At 38.5% G+C, this 18,468-nt stretch overlaps 1 protein-coding gene across 6 annotated transcripts in view; it reads right to left on the bottom strand.

Annotated features, from left to right (window-relative positions):
• Positions 1–18,468, bottom strand: part of TJP1 (tight junction protein 1) — a 245,271-nt gene that overhangs the window by 197,636 nt on the left and 29,167 nt on the right. The gene's annotated exons all lie outside the window — the stretch shown is intronic.

Raw genomic sequence — 18,468 nt, 5'->3', positions numbered from 1 at the left:
GACAATACGGATGGTCCGAACATCAAATTAACAGGATTCCAAGAGAGAAAAGAGGAAAGTTGTTTATCAAAGAAACAGAAGACATTGTCTCAAAATTAGAAAATACTGGCTTCCACACTCAAAGGGCTTTCCCAGTGCCTGGAAAACATGACAGCATGAGCCGTATCATGGTGAAATTTCACCAGGAATAAAGAGAAGATGCTAAGAGCTTTCATAGAAAAATGCAGGTTACATAAATGTTTAAAAAAGTGGAACAGTGTCGGGACACCCGGGTGGCTCAGTTAGTCAAGCATCTGACTCTGGCCCAGGTCATGATCTCACCACTCCTGAGTTCAAGCCCAGGGTAGAGATCTTGCTGTCAGTGCAGAGCCTGCTTTAGATCTTCCGCCGGCCCCGCCCCTCCACCCTGTCCCTCCCCCATTTGCTTGTGCGTGCACACATTCTCTCTCTCTCTCAAAAATAAACATTAAAAAAAAAGTGGAATAGTGTCAGAGGTCTCAATAGCAACACTCAAAGGTAGACTATAGAACACGTTTTCCAAATTAAGAGAAAAATATTTTTCAAGTTAGAATTCTATACCTAAGCAAACCACTAACCAGGCCAGAGGCAAACCAGGGTCTCCCTCAGAGAGGGGCAGAGAAGTCAGCTGACTCAGAGAGCATGGCTGGTCAGAGCAGGGCATGGGGAGCTTCTGTCTGCCCTTGCATTGTATTATGTTCCTGTGGCTTTGCCTCTGACTCATTCACTCTCCCCACAGTCTTTCCTGAGTGTCTAACATGTGCCAGGCACTGCTCTGTTCCAGGTGCTGGGAGTACACGATAGATAAAAATGAAGCTCCTGTCTTCATGGAGCTTTCATTCTAAGGTGGGGAAGGACAACAAACAAACCATTACATCCTGTTGGGTAAACGCTGAGCAAAATCAGCAGTATAAGAGACAGAGTGTGACCCTGCTGGTTGAGAGAGAGTGGAGGCCATCTTGGGGATCTGAGTGCAGCAGGGGCACAGAGCCCTGAGGAGTTCTGGGGGAAGCCGGTCAGGCAGAGACTCCAACACCTCCCCCCAGCCCCCCTCAGTCTACTCCCTTGGCAGGTGCTCTCCAAGGACAAGCTTTTCCTCTTGCTCCAGCCATCTCATCTCTTCCAGATGCCCTGGGAAGTAACTCTGCCTGCAGCCCAGCAGCAGGGCTGAGCAGCCCCAGCCACCACAAGGGTGGGGCCCTGTCAGATCCATCCTCTCTCTCCCCAGTGGAAACCTTACAAGGGAGATGGGACCCCAGACAGACAGAAAGGACACAAGAGGTTAAATGCTAACATGCTAAGTCCAGGCCTCCAAACTGGCCGAGGCAGACAGGCCACCTTACACTTCTGTCACTTTGTATGTGTATTTTTCACAAAATAAGAGTGAGGCAAAGGACTGAGGCACTACCAGGTAAGGAACGTGCCCAGGGTCACATATCACATTAGTTTACAGAGTCCAAACTGTAAGTTTGGGCCTGTTTCAGAGACCCGTCAACATGACCTATTAAAAATGTTTTTGGGGCACCTGGGTGGCTCAGTCAGTTAAGCATCCGACTTTGGCTCAAGCCATGATCTCACAGTTTGTGAGTTTGAGCCCTGTGTCAGGCTCTGTGCTGACAGCTCAGAGCCTGGAGCCTACTTCAGATTCTGTGTCTCCCCTTCTCTCTGCCCCTCCCATGTTCATGCTGTCTCTCTCTGTCTCTTAATAATAAATAAATGTTAAAAAAAACTTTTTTAAAATGTTTTTCCTGTTACTTTTCACTTTATCCATGCAAGTGAACATAAAGCTCAAGTTGGTTCAAGAGAACAAAAGATCTTTTAGCTTAGCATGTAATAAAACATAAGTCTAGTCGTCTTGGAACTTCTCTTCGAGCTGTAATTTTCTAGCTACCCGTGGTAAGAGACAAGTACCAAAAGTAGGCTAGACTTAGTCCCTCTCAGATTAGAAACAACTACAATTCAGGAAAGAAATGCACATAAAAGATGGAATAAATTCAACCTGCAAGAAGAAGAATGTTTCAATGGCTGGGTTACTGGCATCACTGCTAGGTCCCTTCTGGAATATGCCACCTTAGTTTTCCACTGCAAACACTGCATTTGCCTTTCTTCACCTGACAGCAGAGCAGTGTTTGCATCCGCAGGCAGGGGCGTGTGAGGGGCAGGCCGGGAGGAGTGGCTGCTGCGTGCCAACATGTGGAGTCAGCAGCTATGGGGCCTGATGCTCCTGCTGAGCAAGGAAATGTAGGGGTGGCCCTGTCTCCATCTGGGTCTGGCTCTGCTCCCAGACCTGACTCAAGAACTGAGTCATCATTTGAAACCTGAAGTCAGGCAACTTCTTCATAACCAGATTTAAAATACTGTGTATTTCTACAGCATCTAACTCTTTAAAGGATACTCTCGCATTTAATCCTCAAAACTCCTGCAGGACAGACGCACACTCATGTCTGCAATTAACTTAAAATAAGTCAAAAATGTAAAATGGATGGATGGATGGATAGAGGGATGGACAGATATGTGATAAAACAAGTGAAACAAAATGATCAAAGTAGAATCCAGGTACTGGGTATAGAAGTATTCACTATAACATTCAGCTTTGTTGTATTTTTGAAAAATTTCATAATAAAATGCAGGCAGGGGGCTCTCCCATCATCTTGGAGAATTTCAATACCCATGTGAATGATGCATTCAACAGGCCAGCCTCAAGCTTCCTAACCCTCGATACCCATGGGAGTCCCCTCACTTCTCACACCTTACCCTTACTTAGGGCTGCCTATAAAAGAGTCAATGTTTCAAATCAAATTCCTTGTCATCCAGTCTACTGTCCTCCCCAGTGCCTCTACCTTGTACCTCAGGAGGCCCACAGCATTTGCTGGCTCCTCTTTTAGGAAGCCATCAGTGGACAGAGGTGCTGATAGCCTGTGCTGATAGCCTGAACTCTGCATCGTAATGCCCCTCCACCTTCTGTCTAATGGCTTCACCCACTGATAGTCAATGCCTCAATCTGCCACTTCATCAAGGGTTGTAAAATGACGATTTTCTAATTCTATCATTCTTTCCACAGCTATGAGCTGACATTCCTTTATAAAGAGGAACTTTTCCGCATGAGCTCCAGTTACTTGTCTACCTATATTCTAGGTGATACACAAAAGGCAGGATAGGTGTGTATGTAATTCTTACCTTTTAATCGCTAACTTCAAAGTAAGACTAGGACCCCTATTCTGGATTCACCCAAGAAGGTTCAATGAGTTTTCTGACTTTCTCTTTTAAAGTGTTCTTATAAAGTAACAAGTTTATACATATGCTTGTGTTTCAACTAGTCACATTTTTACGTGTAATTCCCTAATCTTCCTAACTTTGGCCAATGACAGCCCTTTCATGTGGGCTCCTGTGTCTCCGGATATGGTCCCAATGGTCTTTGGTGATCTCTTTACTTTCCAGCGCAGTAAAATGTTCAAGCTCATCTTAAATATTTACTGCCCCAAATCTGGAACTGGGGGAGGGGCCAAGATGGAGGAGTAGCATGGAAGTTTTTTTTGCCAAATCTGGAACTGGCCATTCTTCTAAGTAGCCCTGGTTAGACATTACAGTTGGAGCTATTAGAGTTATCCCTGCTACCAGGACTGCTCTGAGGTCAGGGCCAGAAATATGTTTTTCTTTTTTAATAAAAAAATCAGCTCATACTGTGTTATTTCCAATTAAGATTTAGCATTACAGGGTTTTTACCTAAGATATGCAAATGGAGATTTTTAATCCTTTCTCAATTGTATGTCTCTCATGTTCCTGACCACAAAGGGAAGACCTCTAGATTTTTGCCATTAAGTAAGATGCTCCTTTTGGGGCACATATATATACATGTGAGAATGTCTAATCATGTTAAACTACTTTGCACTGGGTCTTACTTTGCTGAGCAGTTTTAAAGGAATAAGTGTTGAATGTTGCTAAATGACATTTTTGGTTCTAAGAAGGCGGCGATACAATTAATTTTTTTTCTTAGATCCACTGACTTAGTATAACAAACCATACAAATGGATTAATAAGTCACATTTGAATTCCTGGGATAAACTACTTGATCATCATGTGTCTTTTTTTGTGCCATCAGATTATATTTGTTAACATTTTATTTAAAATTTTTGCACTGATATTGATAATATTGTTCTTCACTTTCCCTTTTTTGTAAAGCTATTATCAGATTTTAGTATTAATCTTAATTTGTTAAAAAAAATTTGGAAATTTTCCTTCTTTTTCTATGCTCTGGAACAGTTAAAGTAGTATTAGGATTATGTGAGCTTTGAAGATACGGAAGAATTCCCCTATGAGATTATCTGGGCATTGTGCTTAACCAAACTCTTGCAATTTTTCCTACTACATGTATTCTTGGGCCCTTTAGATTTTCTATCTCCACTGGGATCACTGTTAGTAAATTATATTTTCATAAAAGGTGGCCTCTTTTATCTAGGTTTTCAAATATATCTGCACAGAGTTTTGCAATGTAGTCTCCTGTTTTATTTTAAATTTCCTCTGTTTTTATGGTTATTTCCCTCTTGTCACCTCTCATTTGGGTATATATTATTTTCTTCCCCAGTTTTTTAAAAATTAGGTGGGCTAGTAGTTTTCTTTTTCTTGATCTTTATCTCAATATTGAAATTCTTGATTTATTATTTTTATGTTTACTAACAGTTAATTTCAGTTTTTATGTTACTGAATGCCTTATGTTCTATCTTTACTTTGTTTACTTTGTTGTTTATTCTCCCAGTGTTTTGAGTTTGATGCTTAGTTCATTTTTAAAATTTATTTCTACAGATATTTATGTTATGAATCTTCCTAAACATTGTTTCAACTACATCACACGGACTCTGCTATAGCATGTTTTCAATATTGTTATTCTCTCAGAATTTTGTAGTTTTGTTCACATTTTTCCTTTTGCTCCAAAAATTATTTAATAGGGTTTTAAATGTACCAGATTTAGAGGCTTTCTTTTTTTTTTTAATGAATAAAATAACCTTTTACTTAAGACTTTGCACTTTGGAGCGAAGGGGTGTTCCACTCTAAAAATTTACATATTCTAAGGAAGTTTTGTTTTTATTTGTAATTGCTTTATTGTTTTCTTTGTATGCTGTTATCCCTCTTTGTCTGGTGCTGTTAGTTTTCCTCTGTTTCTGGTCTACCCTCCTGATACAAAACAAAGTCAAATCTGGCTTTATCACTAATCAGCTGTAATTAACCTCTCTGGGCTTCAATACCCTCATCTGTTTAAGTAGGGCGTTGACTCTAAGGTTTTAGGTCTAAATTCTATTCCATAGCTGCACTGTAAGTGATAATTACTTCTGTTTTCTATTTAGAATAAATTGGCACTCAAGTAAAAATGCTGCTCCTCACCTGTTCTTGAATTTAAAGCAGAGAAATCTGGAGTCTTGTGACCACATTTTGCATTTCCCTCTGCTGTCCATATTAGTATCTTCTTTAAATGTTCATGAAAATTATGAGTTCATGTTGACTGCTAATTATAGATTCACTTCATGGAACTATCTCTATGACAAAAACTTTGAAGGAAGAACCTATTATTGTGAATTCACCAAGCATTTTACATAAATTCTAAATAAATCTTCACTGTAAAGGGAAGTGATATTACCCACTTCGAAATTAGGGAAATAAATTTAAAAATATATTTTTTTTAATGTTTATTTATTTTTGAGAGACTGAGAGAGACGGGGGGGGGGGGGGGGGGAGGGGGCGGGGAGGGGCAGAAAGAGAGAGGGAGACCCAGAATCCGAAGCAGGCTCCAGGCTCTGAGCTCTCAGCACAGGACCAAATGTGGGGCTCGAACCCACAAACTGTGAGATCATGGCCTGAGTTAAAGTCCGATGCCTAACCAACTGAGGCACCCAGACACCCAGGTGAGTAAATTTTAAAGGTGATTGCTTTGCTTATATACCAAGCCACTCGAAGAAACTAGACATGATTTGAACCAAGTCTGTATGGTGGCAAAGTCAGCCCCATTTTGCACTACTTATCTATTAAGGGTGGACCATGTATTCTACCATGAAAACCCAAGGTAGTTGGGTTTTCTTCTGCTGTTGTTATTCCCTTTTTTTTGTTAGGCCTTTCAAGAAAAAAAAAAAAACCCTGGTGAAATACATGTAACATAAAATTTACCATTTTAACCAGTTTTAAGTATATAGTTCAGTAATATTAAGTATATTTACACTACTGTGTAAACACCCTTTTGTTTTCATTAATTTCTATTTTATTCAGAAAATGTTGACTGACTTCTGTTTTTCAAAATTATCTGAAGTTGTTTATAGTTAATATGTGACAACGTTGTACAGTGACAAATAGCTAGATTTATCATGGTGGTCACTTCGTAATGAATGCATATACATGTTGAGTAACTATGCTGTACACCTGAAACTAATAAAATATTGTATGTCAATTATACTTCAATAAAAAACCTTACAATTTGTCACTTATATATCAAAGCTAAAAAAATAAAAGAAAAAAAATTTTAATATATACTTTTTTTAAAGTTTGTATTTATTTATTTTGGGAGAGAGTGAGAGAGCAGGGGAGAAGCAGAGAGAGGAAGGTAGAGAATCCCAAGTAGGATCTGCGCTGTCAGCCCAGAGCTGAACACAGGGATGGATCTCAGAAACCATGAGAATATGACCTGAGCCAAAATCCAGGAGTCAGGCGCTTAACTAAGCCACTCAGGTGCCCCAGTGAAGGTTGTTGTTGTTCTTTTTAATGTTTGTTTATTTTTGAGAGAGAGAGAAACAGAGTGTGAGAAGGGGAGAGGCAAAGAGAGAGGGAGACACAGAATCTGAAGCAGGCTCCAGGATCTGAGTGGTCAGCACAGACCCCAACGTGGGGCTCAAACCCAACGACCACAAGATCATGACCTGAGCTGAAATTGGATGCTTAACTGACTGAGATACCCAGGTGCACTGAAAAAATTTTTAAATGGTAACAGTTGCTGTAGAACATGAATATGTTCTAGAGATCCACTGCGCAACATGGTTAAGTGGGTAGATATGGGAGGTGTTCTTACCACAATAAAAAATGTTAAGTTTGTCAATTCTCAATAAAATTACTTGAAGTTTTTTTTTTTTTTTTTTACCATCAACTAATACAAGGCTGACTGGTATAAATGATCCATGTGCACTTGACATCAAGGTACAGTCTCTATTATTGGGGTACACAGCTCAATGTAGATCTACAGATCCCCTTACTGATTATTCACTTAAGCCATCTATATCCCTACTAATTTTTTACACCTTGATTTACACAAATCAAAGAGTGATATGTCAAATACCCCTATTTATTAGTGCCTATCTATTTCTCTTTTCATCTTCTACAGTTTCTGCTTTGGGAAAGCCACTTCTGTGCTATTTAGAGCACGTACGGAAAACTATCATTTCTTCATTGTAAATTATACTGATACCTCTATATGATATTCTTAGTCATCTCATTCAGCTCTTACCTGTTGTCTTCACAATCACAATATTCCAGAATTATCATTCAAAGCCAGAGTTACCTCTGATTGCAAAGACAGGCTATTTTCACCATGATTACTCATGAAAAAGTAATGCACGAAATAAAAAGGAAGATTTTCTAGGGAGAATAAAAAGAATGTTACTTTCCCTTCTTTCCAAAGAAGGGGTAAGAAGGAAATTAGGGAAAATTAAGAGAGGATTTAGGAAAATCAGACAAAGGAACTATATAGAAGTAGGGAAAATAAAGCAAAGGTCAGCAAAAGTTAGTCTACGAATCTGACATTTAGTTTGTAAATTAACAGATTAACCCATAGGCCACGCATAAACATTGCATTTGTAAAGGGCCATGCTTTCTACGTTTCTAAGAAAATCTTCAGTTAGCAGTTGAGAGTCTTCTAAAATTAGTTAAAGTAAAAAGAAATAATTGGTGTGAAAATGCAAGGGTTAGCTGTGTGGGAAAATGTCTAATTGAGGGTTGTAAATTTCTTGTATCTTGAGAAGAATAAATATTTTGAGGAGTAACACTGAAGGTGGCATTTTTAAAAGAAATTAAATGGTTATTAAAAGCCACAGGAAAAGTAGCAGAAAGGAAATGGTAATAGAACAATCAAAGAAAAGGATAATGGAATAATAAACAGGTTAACAGTAGAATAATGATAATTAATAGTAATAAAAAGATATTAAAGAAAACATTTAGAAGATATTAAAATCTTAATTAAAAATTTAAAGCAGTAGAAGAAAATCCTGAAATACTGAAAAACCTATCTAAAAATTCTTACGATCTTCTAAACTTATATATTTTAAAAGAAAAAACATAAATGGCAAAAAACCAAAACAAAACTGTTCAACCTGGAAAGTGCCAAGAAATGTCAACAAGGAGTCTAATGAGCTATTTTTCACTCGTCAGATCACTACCTTTTAAGAAGGCTATTTCACTGTCATGAAGACGGGAAATGAATGCTTTCCTGCACCATTGGTTGATGGGTAAATTCTCTCTGCCTTGTAGGAAAGCAGTTGGTACTCTGCTCAAAATGAAACCTGACCATACCTTTTCAGCCACCAAATCTACGTCTAGAAGACAATCTACTTCTAGAAAATAAACGTTCAAAGATACATCCATCAGAATGCCCACGGAAGCAGTGTACAAAAGAGTGAAAATCATGAAAAACTGAAATATCCGTTAACAATGGATAGGGTAAATAAACTAAAATAAACATTTGCAAATAAACATTTGCAAAAAGGGTTGCTGCTACTGCCATTAAAAACATAAGGATGCTGGAGAAAGTCACATAACAAAGAAACTTAGTGCCACTATAAATTCATGATCTTTGCTCCGGAATGGGCCCTCAACTTCTCTAAACAGACTTAGAGGCCCTTCTACTAACACAGCCAAAACCCTCTTATTGGCAGTAAAAAGGAATGAAACACTGACACAGTCTACAGGATGAGCCTTGGAAACATTATGCTAAGTTGAAGAAAGCAGTCACAAAGGACCACACACTGTATGATTCCACTTACAAGAAATGCTAAAAATAGGCAAACAGGAACAGCCCAGATTACAGGTTGCCCAGGGCTGGGGAGAAGGGTTGGAAATGGGAGAATACAGGGAGGCTGGGGGGATGACAGAGGACTGATAGCTAAAGGGAGTGGGGTTTTGGGGGTTAATGAAAATATTCTAAAATTAGTTGTGATGATGGATGCACAGTCTGTAAATATACTACAAGCCACTGAATTCTACATTTTAAATGGGTGAATTGTATAGGGTACATAAATTATATCCCAAAAAAGACATAAAAAGCCCTCCCAAGTGCTGAATATCTTTGCATGCCCCTTTGTCACCTCAATACTCCCATTCTTAAAGCTAAATACAGTGTGAATTTCACCACCTGTACACAAGCCAGCTCTATATTCATCTGTTACTCCACCTTTCTAGAAAGTCACCTGACAAAACATACCAACAGCTAAAATAACAACTCCTACCTTGAATCAGATATTATCTTTCTGAAATCTATTATAAGGACATTTAATTTAGAAATTTATATTCAAAGAAATACTTCAATTTGGGGAAAAATGAAAGCAATCTAAACATTACAGATACAGATTACAGATAACTGAAAAATCAATAAGCTATAATATGTCCAGTAAGGAATAGTGAAAAGCCATTCAAATGTCTTCAATGAACACAGAAATATACAGAAAAAGTGCTCATGATCTATGCATGAAAACAAATCAGAACACAAAGTGTATATACAGTGTGATCCTTGTTATGTACATTATATATAACTATAACATGGGTATGGGGGACATCCACTGCTTTCTGGAAATACCATCTCCTTCCTTGAGAACCACTGTGTTACTGTGATACGACTACACTGCCTAGCCAGAGGGACACAGACTGATCTGGGGATGGGTGGGCAATCACAGTCCCTTCCCTAGAAATGTGCAAATGAAACCATGAGATTCAACCTGGCTGCTCTCCTGAGCTGAAGAGCTCTAACCCCAGGCCTGGTTTGCAAGTGCAAGTCCCTGGCAGACTGTAGTTATCTGAGGAATGCTGCTGAAATCCAGGCCCACCAGGGCAGCTCTGACTCTTCCTCGCTGCACCTAAATCCTATCATTCTTAACTGGCTGGAATGCAGAAGCAGGAACTCTCCCAGCACACACTGGTTGAAAACAGCAAAGCTAATCCCATGGGAGCACTGCTGGCTGGTGGCCACCTGTGCCAGCAGCTCCCTGTAGCATCTTCTTGTTTAACCTGCTCCAACCACAGTAAATAATCTAAGAGCCGATCTCGCTAATACACACGGGCCAGTCTAGAATTTCTAATCGCACTGTTCGTAGGTATAGCCACGGACCCCAGTCAGCACTACTGCTGCATTTCCTGCAGACTGAGAGAATCAAGCACTCCCTGACCCAGGGGCTGCCCCCTCAGTATTTCAGGGCTGCACTCCATCCAGCCTCCTATCAGCTGCCTTGTGTCCTGGCACACAGATGACACCACTGCAGAAACAACAAGCAACACCACAAAATGTGAAGGGGAATCCATCAAGCTGAGTCTTCTCAGTATCCTCTGAGCTGAGCACATTCTCTGACAGCACCCAAATCTTCTGAGGCTAGAGGGGGACCTAAGAGCTCTCACAAATCTGCCCCAGGAGCACAGCAAGGGAAAGAGGGCAGGTGCTCAGGCCCCTTCGACCAGGCTCTGCTCCTCTCCTGTCCCTGCTTACTCAAGCAAGTTGTACAACACCTCCACGCCCAAGTTTTCTCATCTGTAATGTGGAGGCGGGACAACATTCACCTCACTGAAGCCATTCATCAAATGTTACCTCTGGTCCCTCTTCTGTGCTACTTCCTTTTCTATTAAAAAAAAAAAAGGTGTTTCTTTTTTAAACAAACAAACAAACAAACAAAATGCCGACTTGCTGCTGCAGACATACAACCTGTAAGCCATGGCACTCACCAAAAGCCCAGGAAATCATTCCTATATACATGTACATACTTTTCTTCTTGGAAATTCTACTTGGAAATACCTGTCACATGGAGTCAGCAGGCTTCTGGAACCTATGAGCAGGTCAGCAATTTCTGACACATTCTCCTTTAACTCTTCTGACAGGCTGATCTTCCTTGTTTTTAATAGCTTTATTGAGGTGTATTTCACACACCATAAAATTCACCTATTTAAAGGGTAAAGTTCAGTGGTGTCTATTACTGACAGGCAGATCTTGACCAGCATGGAGAGGAAGATAAAACATAAATTAGCATTTTCTGTTCTCAGCCACATTTTCAATTTCCCCTCCTCTATTGTGTTTTCCTGGGCACCCCATTTAACCCATGGCCACCTTTGGCCCCTCAGGAGCACCTGGTGGTGTAGTAAGTCTGGGAGGGAGCCTTAAGCTAGGGCAGCAGGCTTAGTTCACTACACTATGACCCCCAGCACTCCCCCAAGAGGAACAAGCTCTAGGTTCAGAATATATGATTTTACTGAAAACCAAAGAAACAAGGGTAAAAAGGAGGTGAAAAAAATAAAACATTTCTGTGCACTTTTAAAGTATAGGTGCCAAGCTGAGTGTTTATAAGCAAAAGCTGAAACCTATTTTTAAAAAGAGCTTTCTTGCATAATTTTTGCCCTTATTCCCACAAATAATCAAAATCCCATAAACAACTGTACGGACCCATCAAATAGTAAATAATCATTTGGGACAAGACAAAAATCCATATGTGTGATGGACAATGAAAGACCCCCCAAAAATTAAAAATCCTGGAAAAAGCAGGGTAAACAATGCATTAAAAAACAATACAGCAACATATCTGAATATATCATAAATCAGAATATAAGAAATGTGTCAATTTAATTGGATAAAAATTTAGATTGTGTAATAAGGAAAACCCCATAAAATCCACAGAGACACATAGATTAAGATAAAAAGAGGAAAGATACATGTATGGGAGGAATTTAGATTCTAGGAATGATGGACTAGTAATTCAGACCTAGCCTCCCTCTGAACATAACTGGAAAAATATATAGGACATTTTCTTGAAGACATCACAGAACCAACAAAGTACTGCCAAGCTAAATGCTGGGAAAATGGAGGTCCAAGAAATGAGTCAAGCATACAGGGACCACTTTCCCACAGGGGTGTCCCCTGATTCTGGAGAGTGTGACTAAGCAGCACTATGACTCCATCAGGGAATTAAGGGAAAGAAACCTGAGTTCTGAAATTCAAGAAACTTGAATTCTTAAGGTCAGAAACTTGAGTTCTTGAGTTTCAGAAACTTTGAGTCAAGGCCCACCAAATTCAGGAGGCAAATCCTCCTTAATTTGGATTGGAATTCTGAAGGAGCATTTCTGAAGGTGAACCTGAAATCAGCAGGTCTCTGTAGGCACTATAGCTAGGGCCTGAATCATCTCAGTCCTGGAAATTGGACCAAAGTGACCCCAGATTGCTATGGTTGACAAGTAGCCAGCAGAAACAAACACCAAACTATTTGGGAGGAAGACTACATTATCCCAGACGTCAATTTATTTTTAATTTTTTTCATTCTCTGGTACTGAAAACTGACCACACGAAAAGACAAGACTCTATAAAAGAAAAAGAAATCATAAACAATAGAATACCCTCAATACCTCTAGATATTAGAGAATGAGGCATAAAGTTTCAAATAATCTTGCTTACTCTGTCAACAAGATAAAAGAAAAGATTGATTGTTTTGGCAGAGCACTGGAAACTATAAAGAAGAACAAATAAATATACAAAAAGGCCCAATCTCATTACCTATAGAAATGCATACTAAAGCCACAATGTGCTTACTGCTACGTCCCAACTTGATGGCTAAAATTTTTTTAAATACCAATATCAAGTGTTGCTACAAACAGAGTTAACAGGAACTCTTGTGTACCACTGGTTAAGATTATAAATTGTTTAAACCACTTTAGAAAGCTGTTTAGTACTATCTAATAAAACTGAACATATGCATAACCTAAGATGCAGTAATTCTACAGCTGGTTATACATCCCACAGAAACTCATGCACATGTATGCCATGAGACACATACAAGAAAACTTCTAAAAGTAAAAGTAAAAAAACAGAAAGAAAGTAGAAGTAGAAAGGAAAAGTAGAAAGAAAAATGGTAATACCACTATTATAGATTTTAACACACTTATTTCAGTAAATTAATTGATCAAATATAAAAAAAGCTGAATAACAAGTAATAAGCCTAAAGGAAATATAAGATCTTATTAGAGAATCCATTATTTTCAACCCTACAGATAACATTAAAAAAAATGACTCCACTAGACAATAATGCAAATTTCCACAATTATCAATGAATTATTATCAGACTGTCTTCTGTTACCACAATGAAATCAGAAATCAAAAGGGAAGAGGTAATTTGTGCCCATCTCCTTGGAAATTTATTAAGAGTTGTAAGTAATTGTTAAGTCAGAAGAAAAAACCATAAAGGATATTAGAAAATGCTTAAAACTTTAGCGGCAATGAAAGCACTAAATACTGAGATACACAGGGGGAAAATAAAAGGAATACATGAGATACAGCTAAATTACTACTTAGAGAAAAATGTGGTGTTTTAAGAGTATATTTGAAAAGAAGAAAGACTGGGGGCACCTGGTGGGCTCAGCTGGAAGAGCATGTGACTCTTGATCTTGGGGTTGTGAGTTCGAGCTCCACATTGGGTGTAAAGATTACTTAAGTGAATTAAAAAAAACAAAACAAAAAAAAAAGAAGACTGAAAATCAACAATCTAACTGTGCAACTCAAAAAATTAGAGGAACAACAAGTAGAACAATGAAACTAAAAACAATAAAAAGAATTAATAATCCATTAGTATAAGTTTGTTTTTATTTTATTTTTTATTTTTTAATGTTTATTCATTTTTGAGAGAGAGAAAGAGGCAGAGTGTGAGCTGCAGAGGGGCGGAGAGAGAGGCGGACAGAGAATCCGAAGCAGGCTCCAGGCTTGAGCTGTCAGCACAGAGCCCGACGCAGGACTTGCACCCTCGAACTGTGAGATCATGACCTAAGCTGAAGTCGGACGCTTAACTGACTGAGCCACCCAGGCACCCCTATTTTTTTTTTTTTAGTTTTTTTTTTTTTTTTGAGAGAGTGAGACAGAGCCAGGGAAGAGCAGAGAGAGAGGGAGAGAGAGAATCCAAAGCAGGCTCTGCACTGTCAGCAGCACAGAGTCCGATGCAGGGCTTGAACTCACAAATCATGAAATCATGACCTGAACAGAAGTCAAGAGTCAGATGGTTAAACAACTGAGCCACCCAGGTACCCCCATTAGTATAATTTTGTAATTCACCACGTTGACATGCACAGGTCAATTAAGATCTCAACAGGTGTAGAAAAGGCATTTTTAAAAATTTAACAGTTATTCATGATTTAAACTCTTAGTAAACTAAGACCAGAAAAAGGTTTCTCTAACCTAATAAAGATGACCTACAAAAATATACAGCAAACACCATACTAAACAATGAAACATTAGAAGATATGAATGCTCACTATCACCACCTCCATTCAATACTACTGGAATGGAAGTAAGACAAATAAGACAGGTATAAGGATTAGAAAGCAAGAAAAATTTGTTTTTGTACATGCAGAGACTAGGAAAGTATACAAAATAATCAAGAAATAATCAAGTTATTAGAATTAAATGGCAGGTTCCTGGTTATAACATGGAAACACAAAAGTCAATTACATATGTAAACATTAGCATAGTTAGAAAATGAAAATAAAATATAAGTAGGGAGGCCTGGGTGGCTCAGTTGGTTAAGCATCCAACTTCAGCTCAGGTCATGATCTCACAGCTCATGAGTTCAAGCCCCATGTTGGGTTCTGTGCTGATAGCTCAGAACCTGGAGCTTGCTTCAATCTGAATTCTGTGTCTCCATCTCTCTCTCCCCCTCCTCAACTCATGCTCTCTCTCTCTCTTTCAAAAATAAATAAACATTAAAAAAAAAAAAAGAAAAGAAAACATAAGCCATTTGCAATGGCCAAAAACTATACTGTATAACAAATTTAATAAGTTACGAGATAAAACTTTATTGAAAGTAATTTTAGGGACAGCTGGGTGGCTTAGCTGGTTAAGTGTCCAACTCTTTTTAATTTTTTTTGTACATTTATTTACTTTTGAGAGATGGAAAGAGAGCACAAGTGGGGTAGAGGCAGAGAGAGAATGAGACACAGAATCTGAAGTAGGCTCTAGGCACTGAGCTGTCAGCACAGAGCCCGATGCGGGGCTCGAACCCACAAACCATGAGATCATGACAGGAGCCGAAGCTGGACACCCAACCGACTGAGCTACCCAGGCACCCCAAGTGTCCAACTCTTAATTTCAGCTCAGGTCATGACCTCATGGTTCGTGAAACCCAACCCCACGTGGGTCTCCATGCTGAGAGTGTGGAGTCTGCTTAGGATTCTCTCCCTCTTGCTGTCTCTCAAAATAAATAAACATTTTTTTAAAAAAGTAATTTTAAGAATAGAATAGAGAGATGTGTTCTATCCAAGTATAGTAAGAGTCCAAATTATAAAGATATTAATTCTCCCCCATTTTCATTTTATACTTCAATGTAATTCCAATAGAACTCCTGCTAGGGTGTTTTGTCTGGAATCTGACAGATTCATATACAAGGAAGATCAAAGGGCTAAGCATAGCCAAGGCAACTTTAAATAACCAGGGTGGGGAAGGAAGGTACCTGCCCTACCAGTTTGTAAAATTTGTTATTAAGTTATAGTAATTAAAGCACTGTAGTTACAACACAGGAATAGGTAAACAAAGCAGTGGAAAAGAAAAGAAAAACTGATCCACACATGTATGGAAACTTTACATTCGACAAAGTATAAGAGATTAATATGGAAAGGTTGAAACATTCAATATATGGTCCTGAGATGACTGATTATCCACCTTGAAGATAAAAAAGCAATCTCTACCTCTCACCACACCCAAAAAACAAATTTCAAGATTAAAGAACCAAACGTGAAAAGTAAACCTTAAAATATTATTTTTTAAAACGTTTTTAAAAATACAAGGCAGAACATCTTTATGACTTGAGGGTTTTTTTTTTTTAATAGATTTTTAAAATGTTTATTTACTTTTGAGAGAGAGAGAGAGAGAGCAGGGGAGGGACAGAGAGAGAGGGAGACAGGGAATTCAGAGCGGGCTCTGCACTGACAAAGCTGATGCAGGGCTTGGGCTCACAAACTGTGAGATCATGACCTGAGCTGAAGCCAGACATTTAACTGACTGAGCCACCAGGTGCCCATGAAGAAAGGGTTTAAGCAAGACATTAAACGAGTAAAAATCACAGAGGAAAAGATCGCTAAATATGACAACATTAAAAGTAAGAACCTGAAACAGAAAGTGAAAGATAAACCACAGACAAGATGTTTGCAATACATCTTACCATCAAAGGACTAATAACTACAATATACAAAGAACTCCTAGAAAGACAGATATCATATGTTTTCACTCATATGTGGAAATTGAGAAACTTAACAGAAGACCATGGGGGAAGGGAAGGGGAAAAAAATAGTTACAGAGAGTGAGAGCGTCAAACCATAAGAGACTCTTAAATACAGAGAACAAACTGAGGGTTGATGGGGGGTGGGCGAGAGGGGAAAATGGGTGATGGGCATTGAGGAGGGCACTTGTTGGGATGAGCACTGGGTGTTGCATGTAAGCGATGAATCACAGGAATCTACTCCCAAAACCAAAGAGCACACTGCATACACTGTATGTTAGCCAACTTGACAATAAATTATATTTAAAAAAAAAAAAGAACTCCTACAAATCTATAATCAATCTTCTCTCCAAATAAAGCTATGTCTGAAAAGTCTCCATATTTTGTTTCCATTTTGAAAAATAAGTATTTGGCTTCTCTGAAAATATTCTTTTTCTCTTTTTGTTATTTGCAACACAAAATTTAAAGCTGATTTGAACAGTACTGTTGAAAAAATTTAAAAATCAAGTATTTTAACAGTTGTATGATTATAAAATAATTGTAGAAATCCTGTAAAGATATTAAAATATACACTTGAAATATTAAATTATTAAAACATTAAAATTAAAAAGAAACAAATATAGAAAAATAGGAAAATCATTAATAATCCTTCATGCACATACATTCTTGTTAATATTTTGGAATTTTTTTCTATACTTTGTTTCCATTACTATATACAGAAATGTACATGTATCTTAACGTATACATATGTACATATGCATGACAAGTTGGATCAAAAGTGAAGGCGGGTCATTGAAGTGACATCCATCACATTGGAGATGTAAGCTAATAAAAAGGTTAGCTGAGTGGGGAGTGGACAGATTATTCTTTGAGCCACAAATGGACCACTTTGGAGGAAGAAGAGACTGTAAGAAGAGGAAAATAAGAGTGAAGACTAAATGTTGGAATGAAGACTATATTGAGGTTTTGGGTTAAAGAACTCTCTAAAAATGAAAAGGTGCAATCATAGAGGTGGGAGGAATATCGGGATATTGTGGAAGAATTTCAAGGCCAGAATACAGCTCAACTGCCAAAGCCTGCAGGCAAATAAGTGCTAAGAAAAGGCAATCAAGAGCATTGTGGTGAAAATATCAGACTACTGGAATGCGAAGAAAATAGGAGATAAAGGCATGTGTGTGTGGACCACATGGGTCAACAAATGTGGCAGGAAGGTGACAAATCAGTGGCAGTGTTTTTCAAGATGGCAGAAATCTGTTTCTCTCTAGGAAGTGAAGCCCAACACACTGCAAGACTGAAGACGCTGGAGGAGAGAAGAAAACAAGGACACAAAAGCCTGAAGACAGTGGGAGACAGTGTGCTTGGGAAAAGAGAAACATGAGTTGTGGCCGAGCACAGGAGAAAAGAACTGGTGTTTCAAGCTAATGACAAGAGGGGGAACCTCTGGTATGGGTGGGAGTTCAGTACCGAGACCTGGGACCTGGCGTGGGACAAAATTCTGTATTTATATCAAGAATCATCTTCATTAAGCTGTCTCTGAGAGTTTACTACAAATTAAAAAATAAATCCCTCATTACATCTTTACTTCAAGTCATTCATGGCATGAGAACCAAGATACGAATTTGAGGGAAATGGCATACAAACTGACGCTAAGGGGAATTTCTCAAACAAGTTAATCACTGACCCAAATGACTGACAAGCTCTTATTTCTTTAAAAGGAGGAAAAGCTTGATATATTTTAAAGTTATTCTCTGATAACACAAAAGTCTATCCACACTATTGGGGATGCTGCATCTAATGAATGTTCCCGTGCGACATGGTCAATTCAGCAATTGCTAGTTTAACCTATAGAATTAAAGGTAAAACAATTCAAGGTGAAATAATCCAACTCATGTTTTCCTAAACATCTGTGATTAAACAAGAAATGTGATGATTCATGGTACTGTTAAGTTACACTGAGGCTGTTTCTCTGTCACAGAAAAGCAGG

Source organism: Acinonyx jubatus, chromosome B3 (genome assembly GCF_027475565.1).
Source record: "Acinonyx jubatus isolate Ajub_Pintada_27869175 chromosome B3, VMU_Ajub_asm_v1.0, whole genome shotgun sequence".
NCBI classification, from domain to species: domain Eukaryota; kingdom Metazoa; phylum Chordata; class Mammalia; order Carnivora; family Felidae; genus Acinonyx; species Acinonyx jubatus.
The sequence above is the reverse complement of the archived record's forward strand: the minus strand, read 5'-3'. Positions and strand labels throughout refer to the sequence as shown.